The sequence below is a fragment of the Urocitellus parryii genome, chromosome 1 (assembly GCF_045843805.1).
Source record: "Urocitellus parryii isolate mUroPar1 chromosome 1, mUroPar1.hap1, whole genome shotgun sequence".
Lineage (NCBI taxonomy): Eukaryota > Metazoa > Chordata > Mammalia > Rodentia > Sciuridae > Urocitellus > Urocitellus parryii.
This window is the reverse complement of record NC_135531.1, coordinates 155569951-155581470: the sequence shown is the minus strand read 5'-3', so window position 1 is coordinate 155581470 and position 11520 is coordinate 155569951.

Here is an 11520-nt window from a genome sequence, read left to right as displayed (position 1 = left end):
TACAGTCTCAGAGAAAACAGATAGCCTGGTCAGAATTTTTATAAACAAGGCAAAATCAAAGCCAAATTAGGAGACTGAAATAAATGCCAAAATTCTTTAACACACAAATAATAAGCAAGGAATAAACATACTACTGGAGACAATCACCAAACCACAAAGGTCAGGCCGTAAGAGAGACAGAAAGAGTCACCTTTGTATTGCTGTGATCAAAACGGCTAATAAAAAGAAGACAGAGGAGGAAAAGCTTGTTTTAGCTCACAGTTCCAGAGGTTTAGTCCACAGTCAGCCATATCCATTCCTCTGGGTCCAAAGTAAGTCAGCCCAAGTGACCCTTTAGGTTACAGCTCTCATAATCAAATCATATCCCCCCAGAATATTCCTCATTAGCACAAATTTTGGGGGACACCTCACATCCATACTATAGCAGGGAGGAAGACCAAAAGGAACTATAATAAAATAAAGCCCAGGTTGCACAATGGTTGTAACAAGACCTTACCTGCCAACAATCACCTCAAAGGTAGATGAATTAAATTCTCCAATTAAAATGCACTCACTAGATTTGCATGAGCTATTTGCACATTGCTTCACGTCCATGGCTTCATTCTGGGAGACCATCATCCCTTCCAGGACCAGTGCCTAAGTGACCCAATTGCCTTTCATCAGGCTCCATCTCATAAAGGTTCCACCACCTCTAACATCAACACCTTAGGACCTCAGTCCAAACAGGTGGGCTGCTGGATGCATGATCAAAGCATATTCAAACCATAGCACTCAACCCTGGCCTGCAGGGCCTATCCTGCCTCACAATGAAAACTGCATTTATGTGAAGCCCAGTCTCAAAGTCTTGATTTTGTGGTGGGGAGTGGGCCCACAGGGCCTTGGGCAGCACCACACCCACAGCTTTGCTGTCTGAAATCCCAAGAAGATGCTCCCTGAGACTTTGCACTGACACTTGGGACTTCCCAGGTCTGCGAGTGCATGCTGCTGGTGGCCTTACTCGAGCTCAGTCCTGGTGATGGCCCCATCCCCATTGATATACCAGGCATCACCACACTGGGTGATCTCAAGGACACTTCATCCTGCAGCCAACGTTAGCCTGGCATCCCAGGCTGACCTTCAGAATCTTACATGAAGCTGCCATGACTCTATCGTTGGTGCCTACACAACCAGCATCATGTAGATGCCACTGAGTTCTACTGTCAGTATGACCAGGACCTGGGTGTATTTGTGCCCTGGAAGTAGCCATGGAGTGCTTTACCAGAAAGTAGGAAGCACAATTCTGAAAAGGGCCTGGGCAGCCAGCCCTTGGAGAGCACCAGGTGCCTTCTCTGAGACACACACACTCCCTTTCAGGCCTCTGCTCCTATGGAGAGGGCCAGCCCTACCAACCTCTATGCTGCCTTCTGTGATGTTTCCTTATTGTCTTCTTGTTAGCACAGGGTTCCCTTTCATCTGCACAAATTGCTTCAGCAAGTGATTGCTCACTGACCTTTCTTTCATTTTATTCTCCTGGAAAGTTTTTTATTTTTTCTCTAGCCAGGCTATAAATGTTGTTTTTTTTTTTTTTTTTTTTTTTTTTTTTGCAGGGGAAGTGTACCAGGGGTTGAAGTCAGGGGCACTCGACCACTGAGCCGCAAGGTGCAGGTGGCCTAAGCCAGAAATACCTGTAACCACGGGAGATCAGACTCACCCATGCTCCTCAAGGTTAGAGGCAAGGTGGAGGTTCATCTCCTGGAGCAGTGCCAGGGAAGACCCCTGACAGGGATGCTGAGGTGAGGACTGGACATCTGTGCTGTCCTTGCCCTTCTGCACACAGCTCCTGACCACATTGACATTGGAGGTGATGGCCTCGCACTGCACAAATAAAAATGTGATGGCCATTTTTTATTATTATTTTATTATTTATTATTATTAAAGTATATTGAAAAAGCAAATACATGGAGCTCTAAAACCAAAATTAAAACAAAAATAAAACTAAATGGCCAAGCATAAAAAAATGTTCAACCTCTTCAGGAATCATAAAAATGCAAATTAAAACTGCACTGAGAGTCCATCCTACTCCAGTTAAAAGGGCAAGCATCATGAACACACATAATCATAAATGCTGGCAAGGATGTGGGGGTAAATAAACTCATACACTGTTGGTGATATTGTACTTTAGTACAGTCACTCTGGAAATCCATGTGGAAGTTCTTCTAATCACTAGGCATGGAAGCATCATCTAACCCAGCTATACTACTAGTCAGTATTTATCCCAAAAAATTAAATTCAACATGCTATAGCAATACATGCATATCCATGTTTACAGCTGTGGAATTCACAGTAGCCGAACTATGGCACTAGCCTAAGTGTCCGTCAACAGATGAATATGTGGTGCATATATACAAAGAGTCTTATTCAACTATAAAGAAGAATTAAGTAATGTCAATTTCAAGAAAATAGATAGGTGTTGCGTCTCACAACTAAACCAATCTGGGTCACTCCAAGTGAATTTGGAGAATAAATAAAGACACAGACTCAGAAAGTACCTTTTCTTTGGGTTCACTGACCGCTCCTCAGCTGCAGCTCCCACAGGGGAGCAAGGCAGGCAAGGAAGAGAGTGAAGAGCATATGCTGAACCCTTTCATTGGGGAGAAGCCATTCAAACGAGGAAAGGAGTAGGGTTACAAATAGGTAAGTGTAACTCAACCCCAGCAAGGTGTCACCTACACCTGGAGCCATGCCTTGTTTTCTTAGCAGGGGCAATGCCCAAGTTACTGCGACCTGGCACTGCCGTGCAGGACTGAAGAAAGTAATTGGTCAGAACCCGGTGCATCAGGACTTAAAGGCATCTGCATCCAGGGCAGCGCAAAACTTATTCTTCCTTTCTTAATATATATTTTTTTAAAAAGGCAACTAGAGAATTGTATATTTTAGTCATTGGATTCTTGGTCCCAGGTTGTCATGATCTACTATTGAAACACAAAAAGAATTAGTTGAAAACATATCATTTCAATAACATAACTTTGGAAGATCCAGGTTATTATTATTATTCTGTCAAATACTCATCAGAAGATTCTTAATCATTTCCCAATTTTATTGGGAAGCATTGTGTTTGACCATAGTAACATAGACATTTTTATTTGGCATGACATTCAAGCCTTTCCACAAACCATAGAGCAGAGGGCTCATTCACATTATTCCTTACAATGGTTTGTATAGGATTTTAACTTAGTTTCAATTCTTCCATCAGCACTTATCTGACTATGAGGGATCTTTGAGGAAATTTAAGTAAAATTATTTTTTAAAAATCACATATTGTTTTAAAACATAGCCACAAATGCTGTATTGTAGGAACAATGAATAATGTTTTAAGTATTCACTTCAAGGATCATGAAATCAAGAGCTTTCCTAGGTCTGGTTAATTGCCTAGAGCTTGCCTAGGTCTGGCATGCATCTGTTTCAAAGCCAGAATGTTAACTTCTGCATGCTAGCTGGCAATAGGATGAAGGAAAGTTGATCAAGGATCAATGTCCTTTTCCACTACTGTAACTAGGGATGGAATGAGGCAAGTTGTACCTTTTATAGGCTACAGGATTTTTTAATCATCCTTTCTCTCAATTATCATATTAAGGAGTCTTTTAGGTCAGTAATACAAAAATTCTGGAGGCAGAAGCACCAGACATTCTGTTGGATGCCAACTCACTGAGGGTTAAGTCTTCTGTGATTTTCCTTGTCAATTCTAGGAGACCAGTCTGTAAATGCCTGGCCTATATAGGAAGGTTCTATTTCAATAGTCATTCTATTTTGGCAATTGTCCAGATATATAGTCTTAATTTCTAAGGACCAGCATGATTGGCTGGTTTAGTTTTCTCATATGCTGTCTTTTTCTCAAAAGATACTCCCAGACAGCCTGTTTACACAGGATCGACATATAGGTGTAACTGACCATTACAGTCAGGGCAATTAATCTGATTATATAGGTGGACTTTCCAGTCCACAGCACAAAGCACATTAAAGGTGGACCTGAGAAATGGGCCTATAGAAGTTTGATTCTAATTTTTACTTACCTGACAAGCTCATGAAGCTGCATGGATGTAAGCTCCGCAGTTGGGAGATTTACCTTTCTGTGTCAGGGTTTTAACCTTTCCATGATAACCAGGTTAAACTCTATTTTTTGAAATTTCATTTAATATACTGAATCATGTTCAGCAGCAGTAAGACTCAATACTACAATTAAGAAAAAATTTAAAAAATATTTTGTAAGATTTATTGTGACCCTGTGGGGTCCTGTTTCTCCCTGTTTTAATATATTAACATTGAATGAAATGCTGACATATATCATAATATCATTAGTATAAATTATTGACAATAGTACAAGTATTTAAATGATAAAGATTTATTATCTTCAGCTGGTCGTGAGACTTGACAAAAGTCAATTTAGGGGGCATGGTAAATAGAAATTTAGCCTTTACTAAATGTATGACTTGATTTTGACTTTAACAGAATTATCAAAAATGAAGAATACAATAAGTTGTATACAAAAATTTATATTTTGAAATTAGCTCTAGATTAACTTAATCAATTATCTTAATTTGGAATAAAGGTAGAGACAGAGTTTTAAAATTAGAGTGGTGGTGGTCTTTACTAGGGGCATAAAAAATTATGTAAACATCTATCCAAAATAGAAAGTCAAATGCTAAATAAGCCTAGAGAAGATATTTTGTTTTTACCATTACTAAAAAATGAAATAGAGAAAAGAAATTAATAGTCTTTTATCTATGAATCTTAAAAAAAGCTGTCATTATCATTATCAAACAGTGTAGACTTAAGTATGGAGAGTTAGTGTCTCAAATATTAATAGGTAAAAATAAGTCAATAGTGTGATTTAAAACAATGACCTATTTTAGAATTTGTATAAAACTGAACTAGCAATGACATCTTGAGGGATTATTGTCAAAACAATTGTGTATAAAGAAACTTATGCATGAACATCTTTAATAACTCCACTTAATGTAGCAAAATTAGCTCCAGTAACCATGCATAATCCATGACTTTACTAATTTCAAAATATTAATGTATGTAGGGTATCATCTCAGAGCACTAAAATTGAAAAAAAAGCTCTATTATGTTAAATTTATTACTAAAATTAGTTATTGGCTATGGAGCTGATTTATTTATGGCTGTCTAATATTTTAGGAGTAACTATTTTTAGGGCTATTTTCCACAGTGACAGACTGTTGTCAGGGCCAAGACTCCATTTTAATGTTTAGAGGCTCTCAAAACCTGTTTTTAATTAGGAGTAAAATTTTTAACTAAGAATCTTATTTTTCTTGTGGTAAGATTACAACTTTATATATTCTGGTTATTAGGGCTCTATCTGAAGTGTGTGGAGTAAAGATTTGTTCCCAGGATGTAGGCTCCCTGTTTATCTCTCTTATTGTTTCTTTTGCTGAGAAAAAACTTTTTAGTTTGAGTAAGTCCCATTTGTTGATTCTAGTTGTTAACTTTTGCGCTATGGGTGTCCTATTGAGGAATTTGGAGCCCGATCCCACAGTATGTAGATCATAACCTACTTTTTCTTCTATCAGATGCCTTGTCTCTGATTTAATATCAAGCTCCTTGATCCATTTTGAGTTAACTTTTGTGCATGGCGAGAGATAGGGATTCAGATTCATTTTGATGCAAATGGATTTCCAGTTTTCCCAGCACCATTTGTTGAAGATGCTATCCTTCCTCCATTGCATGCTTTTAGCCCCTTTATCAAATATAAGTAGTTTTGTGGGTTGGTTACTGTGTCCTCTATTCTGTACCATTGGTCCACCCGCCTGTTTTGGTACCAGTACCATGCTGTTTTAGTTACTATTGCTCTGTAGTATAGTTTGAAGTCTGGTATTGCTATACCGCCTGATTCACACTTCCTGCTTAGCATTGTTTTTGCTATTCTGGGTCTTTTATTATTTCATATGAATTTCATGATTCTTTTATCTATTTCTACAAGAAATGCTGCTGGGATTTTGATTGGCATTGCATTAAACTTATAATAACTCAAAAAATTAGACAATAAGATAACAAATAACCCAATCAATAAATGGGCCAAGGACCTGAACAGACACTTCTCAGAGGAGGACATACAATCAATCAATAAGTACATGAAAAAATGCTCACCATCGCTAGCAGTCAGAGAAATGCAAATCAAAACTACCCTAAGATACCATCTCACCCCAGTAAGATTGGCAGCCATTAGAAAGTCAAACAACAATAAGTGCTGGAGAGGATGCAGGGAAAAGGGCACTCTTGTTCATTGCTGGTGGGACTGCAAATTGGTGCAGCCAATTTGGAAAGCAGTATGGAGATTTCTTGGAAAGCTGGGAATGGAACCACCATTTGACCCAGCTATTCCCCTTCTCGGTCTATTCCCTAAAGACCTAATAAGAGCATGCTACAGGGACACTGCTACATCGATGTTCATAGCAGCACAATTCACAATAGCAAGATTGTGGAATCAGCCTAGATGCCCTTCAATAGATGAATGGATAAAAAAATGTGGCATTTATACACAATGGAGTATTATGCTGCATTAAAAAATGACAAAATCATAGAATTTGGAGGGAAATGGATGGCATTAGAGCAGATTATGCTAAGTGAAGCTAGTCAATCTTTAAAAAACAAATACCAAATGACCCCTTTGATATAAGGGGAGTAAACAAGGACAGGGTAGGGATGAAAGTTTGAGAAGAAGATTTACATTAAACAGGGATGAGAGGTGGGAGGGAAAGGGAGTGAGAAGGGAAACCGCATGGAAATGGAAGGCGATCCTCAGGGTTATACAAAATGACATATAAGAGGAAAGGAGGGGTAAGACAAGATAATACAAATGGAAGAAATGATTTACAGTAGAAGGGGTAGAGAGAGAAAAGGGGAGGGGAGAGGAGGGGAGGGGGGATAGTAGAGAATAGGACATACAGCAGAATACATCAGACACTAGAAAGGCAATTTGTCAATCAATGGAAGGGTAACTGATGTGATACAGCAATCTGTATACGGGGTAAAATTGGGAGTTCATAACCCACTTGAATCAAACTGTGAAATATGATGTATTAAGAACTATGTAATGTTTTGAACGACCAACAATAAAAAAAATTACAACTTTAATCTCTTTTTGTCTGTATGTTTGCCTTTATTTTTCTTCTTCACTTGGGCTCCATTTAACTATGGTGCAACACCTAAACTTGGCTAGAATTATGTAAATCCTTTGTAATATTCATGGCTAACTGGATAATAGACTCATCTTTTGAAAATATGTGGCCTCTTATAAGTTTAGGTGCTGTATTGTCCCTTTAAGTATCTCTATGAAAATAGTAGAATTTTTCTAAAGGCTTACTAAAATTCTTTTTTAGGCATTTTGTTTATATGGTGGATATCTGTTTTGGAGGGTTGTCTGTACTTCAGTTAGACTATCAGATTTGTCCCTATTCTGTGTTACTAGGACATGGTTAAGATAAATCTCCCTTAAATCTAGTTTTATTTTTGTTATTATTAGTTGTTCAAAACATTACAAAGCTCAATTGCCTTCTATTTCAAAATTTAGCTAAGTAATAGCATAATGTTTCTCTAGGTAAGATTAGACATTTGGCATAAATTTTGAAATAATACATGAATTTGTATTTCTTGAAAATCTTCCTGAATTTGTTTTGGTCTATATTAAGTTTGAAAAGTTCCCTTTGATCTTTCTTTCTAGTAGGCAATTTTTAAGGCCTTCTTTGATGATAGAGTTGAGGCTAGATAAGAAAATGAGATACCATTTGATTATTGTAATCTCCCAGTATATAGACTAGTTTATTCATTCTTACAATTCAAAAAGATCCCTCAATCTCTTTTTGAGAGAAGGCATCAAAATATCTCCATATTTCAGAATATTATCCTTTAAAGAGGTGTCTCTTAATTGTCTTTTTAAAAATATGATTAAAGTTACTTCCCTGTGTAGGGAGTAGTATATGAGTCTTACCATATTATTTTTGGATAATAGGTCCAGTCAGACAACTTATATAATACCAATGAATTTCCAACAAAGTTTGCAACTTTTATTGTTCAAAACTAATGTACAACATTAATTTGGAGAACACCCATCCTAATTAAATGTTCTTCAAAATCCCATAAACATCCAACAAATACAAGTAATATGCAAGAATCAAATTTAGTCTCCAAGGAGAAATGTCAAAGTTAGAATTTAGTCAGCATTTTAAAACATTGATTGTTTTAATTAAGGATGTGAATTTATTCACTAAAATTAATTCTTAAACATTAAGAATCACTAAGTAAATAAAAACCTTAGTTAAAGGAAATAAACTTAACATTTAAATAAGTCTTTATTATGTCAAAATATGGATAAAATCTTAGCTCATATCAACATAATAAGGTCAGGGAAATAGCCTAAAATATACTAGAATTGATTGGTTTATATTTACAGTCAGTCCAGTTATACATAAATCAGTTTCTCAATTATTTTAAATTTTTCTATTATCTGTCTAGATAATAGATAATGATGTAAGGATTTCCTTATGTAGAAAAATCTAGAATATAACAACCTTATATTTCCCAAAGAGGATTTCTTTCCTCTTTGTAGGACCTCCAATTTATGTTTCCTCTCTGTGGAAGTATCTTCTTCTCCGTTTAGAATTCTTTCTTTTGGTTATAATTTGGAAGAATTTCTATAAGTCTTAGAATCTAAACAAATTATTGTACCTTGATATGAAAAAATATCTCAATGAAAATATATTGAAATATGGATATTTCTGGAGACAAAATTATATTTGTTTATTATCTTATAAAAGTTTGTACAATAATTTGAGAATTAGAGATTACTTGATGGTTATATTATCTCTTGAAAGGAAAAATTTTTATAGTGAAATACATTTCTCAAATATGTGTAACTATAAAAAGCAGAGCATCCAATAAATGCATGTATAAGGAATATAAATTATGTGTTTTCTGTTGAAAGAAAATTAATAAGACTCAAATACATATATATTAATTAAATAAATAGACATATATGTTAAATATTCTATGAATTAAGGACTATAGATTATTCAAATAACTGAGAAAATATTCATTAAGAATAAAGGCATAGTTTATAATTATGTAAACCTTATGAAGCCATGTGTTTGTTTTTTTAAATATTTGGAACCATTTTAGCTTGCTTTTAACTGGAGGTACACCCTTAACTCTATGTGACATCACAAAATTTCTGTGCACATATCTGTTCATCTTCTTTATTTACATAGTTAGAGAACAAGAAGAATAAGGTCAAATCATCATGAGAGGTTTTGAGAAAACTATCTCAGATTGCCCATCTTTTAGTATCTCCTGAAGACCAAAGGTATTCTTATAATTCTTAAATAAAACACAAGCAAACATATGCATCACTCATAAATGTAACATTATCTTTGCAATTTCTCTTAATAATACAGCTCTAAAGAATTTCTAAAGGAACCCGTCAAAGGACAAAAATCAGATTATTTAACTTTGAGTACACATTAGGATTAGGGCAGCAATGTAGAAGTCTGTGAACCATATTTTGTCTGAAAAGGAAATCTTTTTTTTAGTGCAAAGATATTAAATAGGATTGGAGAATAGCATATTCAGTGAAATAATTCAGCCTCAGAGAGTCAAAGTGTGTGTTCTCTCTCCTATGGAAGCTAGAGAGGAAAATGTAAAACAAAACAAAACAAAAAGGATCTCATAGAAATAGAAGGGATACCAGTAGACTAGAGGAAGGCAATTAGGGAGAGGGAAGAAGGGAGGGTAAAGGGTGGTACTGGGGAAAGAAATGAAGCAAATTATAATATGTGTATGTACAAACATGTCACAGTGAATCCCAACATTGTGTATTATTATAATGCACCAATAAAAATGTCTCCACAAGCAAACCAATCAAAAACAGAAACCAAAAATCAAAGTCTGGAAAAAGATATTAGAGTCCATTTCCTTGGTGCTGGGAGGGGTTTTACCATATCATAATGACTTCTGTGTATCTCTTCTCTTTCCTTATTTGGTCCTTTAACATGTAAAAGAATGACTCAACTTGATCAAAGTCCACTTGCATGACACTTTACTTTCATTTCCAGTATTCAGTGATGTTGTAAGTTAGTTTTCTGTTTAGCAATTGTTTATGGAGAGGGATGTAGGTACTGTATCTCAGGACTGTGCTCTGTGACAGGCCCACAGGCACTGGGACCTTCCAGCTAGGATGCAGTTCTTCTGTGTGGGCAGCTGGACATGCTTGCTCTCCCTCCTTCTTCCCTGGCCAGGTGCAGGTGAGTGAGAAGGAGGAAGACTGCTTTCCTTTACACTGGAGACTTGTTGAGAGGACATCTTATTCCACACTACAATTCCAGGCCTCAGTTATTTCATGTTTTCTACAACTAAAGATCTTAGGGCTATTCTCAAGTTTCTGTCTTTAATTCTATTGGGGAGGTACTTTTTCTTTTCTATTTTATCTTTGACTTATGTTCACACAACATGCAAAATACCTGGTTGACAGCCATCAATTTCTGCAAAATACTTGACCTCCATTTTCCAGAAGGATAAAATAATATAATTTATAAAAAGATGATTATAACTTATAAATAATAAAAATTGATATTTTAGATTTTTTCCCAGTCTTTCACTTTCTGTGCATATTAATTTTTAAATCGAGTTTCTTATAGGCAGCAAATGTCGGTCTTGTTTTTATAGCCATTCAGCCAGTCATTATCTTTTAGTTGGAGCATTTAGTCTACTTAAATTCAAGGTTAGTTTTTAAAAATAATGTCTTATGCCTGCACTTTTAAAATTTTCTTCTTCTTCTTCTTCTTCTTCTTCTTCTTCTTCTTCTTCTTCTTCTTCTTCTTCTTCTTCTTCTTCTTCTCCTCCTCCTCCTCCTCCTCCTCCTCCTCCTCCTCCTCCTCCTCCTTCTTTTTCTTTTTTTTGCAAATATTCTTTGTTTTTCCTTCTCATTCATCTCTGGGATTTGAGGTTTTACTGTATTGGTAACTTTACTGTTTCAATGGGGTTTATTTTGTTGAAGTTGGATCTTTGTTCTAGTTCCATTCTGTGTACCTAACTGTCTAGGGATTTTTATATTTCACATGCTTTCACTATGTTTATCATCTTTCTTTCATTTTCGTTTGTAGGAGATTTCTAGGCATGGTTTGTTAGCTATGTGGTTTTCACATGGGCAAGAGAAAGAAGGGATCACACCAAAGAAAAATCCTTTAGTTCCATGTTTGGCATCCAGGGCACATGGGGACTCCAAATGGCTTGGCAAGCTGTGTGACCTTGCCAATTGTATCCCACATGATCACTGTATTGGGCTGGCTCTTTTTATTTCCTGCTGCTTTTTTTGACTAACATCCCAAATTCCTGGCATCTCCAACTTCCTGTGGTCAACATAACAGCTTTGGCGTCCCTCCTTATTCTTACCAGTTAACACATTAACCCTTCAGGGAAGCTGAGACTGTCCTACCCAGCCTGGCTTATTGGTCTCCCTTTTAAATCTCA